Genomic DNA, 1,448 nt, shown 5'->3' with positions numbered 1-1,448 from the left:
CGCGAAACTGAACGTCACTCGATATGTCAACGCCGAGAATACCGATACTGCCTGAGGCAACCAGGGGAGTGTTCTGAAACGGGAGATTGACGACAAAGGGGTTACTGCTTACTGTTATTTATGAAAAGCTCATAGGAGGTGAAAAAATGCTTGAGGTTTTTTAATATTTAAAACTAATATATGCAGTTTAATATATTTTATTGTATTAAAAGAAACAAATTGTTTTCACTAAATGTATTTTGCAAATAAATTATCACAAGCTTTGGAGATCTTTTTGGTACAGGTTAAAATAAAATGAAACATCTATTTGATGATTGCAAATATGAACATCTGCATTACAGTGGCAATTCCAATGTCTGAAACAATAAACACAACAAATCCATTACTATTTTTTTTTTATCTTAAGGTTAAATAAACTTTACATTTTTTACTGCAACATTTCTAGAGATATTTTTAATTCACATTAAGATTATTTTTACTGTCACTGTTACTGAACATTAGTAAATAAAAAGTAATATATATGTTATTTATACTAAGTATTTTTTTGCGTGGATAGAATCATAAACATAAAGATACTCACTATTTAGTCCATATTCTTTACAATATGTTCACATTTGAGTTCATTATCACCCTCTTGTTCAGCCAGTTTTGTTGCCCCATTACCAGATTCCATGATCAAAGAATTGCTGCTGCTGAATTGTTTTAGTAACTTCATAAACTCAGGTCCCATGTTAGTGCTGCCAATGTCAAAAACTTTACCTATATCTTGCAGCAATTTCTAGAAGAAAATATTTGTAAATTAATTAGTACATACTGTGTCATTTGTTTTAAGATCGTTGTTATTGTAATAATAAATAAAAAATGATGATCAGATGCAGAAAGCCGTGCTTCTGGACACCGCCCGAAGTGTCCGTCGGTTTCTCTCCCTTTTACCCTAACCCTCAGCCATCTGGTCACCCCTACCGAGGGAATCCTGTCTGGCTGGTATTATTTATTTATTTTATTATTATTTAAGTATGTTTTATTATTAACTTATAAGTTGTAAAGTTGTCATTACCGCAACATTATCGTTATCTTCTGGATAAGGATCAATGATTCCATCGACGGCCTTGTCGTAATCCTTGGAAGCCTCTTCAGCCAAACCAGTATAATCTTTTTTCGTCATCGTAAAGATCTGTCTACCGGCTGATAAATTCAAGCAAAGCTCAAATGATAATGGCAAATCGAGGGACGAACCAATCGATCGATGCCGATGTAAGCCTGTCAAATTTTCAACCAAAGCATAGATAAGCATACAGTGAATAATGTTTCGGTTCAGGGGTACCCACACAGAAAAAAAACATAATATTTGGAGCTTTGGCGGAAATTAATTAAAAGTAAACTACTGAAATATATTCTTTAACTAAGCGTGCGTTCGCACGGGCAGACTTTGTACGCCGCGGTAAAGT

The 1,448-nt window shown here is 34.0% G+C and overlaps 1 long non-coding RNA gene across 1 annotated transcript; it reads right to left on the bottom strand.

The window, feature by feature from the left end:
* Positions 1 to 207: 207 nt before the first annotated feature.
* Positions 208 to 1,360, bottom strand: LOC106099970. The gene is made up of 3 exons (XR_001225407.1): positions 1,058 to 1,360; positions 581 to 778; positions 208 to 356 (listed from the first exon to the last, which is right to left on the bottom strand). It is a non-coding gene; the product is annotated as an uncharacterized LOC106099970 (long non-coding RNA).
* Between the last annotated feature and the right edge of the window lie 88 nt (positions 1,361 to 1,448).

This window comes from Papilio polytes, unplaced genomic scaffold, assembly GCF_000836215.1.
Source record: "Papilio polytes unplaced genomic scaffold, Ppol_1.0 DF824087.1, whole genome shotgun sequence".
Taxonomy (NCBI): domain Eukaryota; kingdom Metazoa; phylum Arthropoda; class Insecta; order Lepidoptera; family Papilionidae; genus Papilio; species Papilio polytes.
Note: the sequence above shows the minus strand (reverse complement) of the source record. Positions and strands in the feature narration are given on the sequence as shown.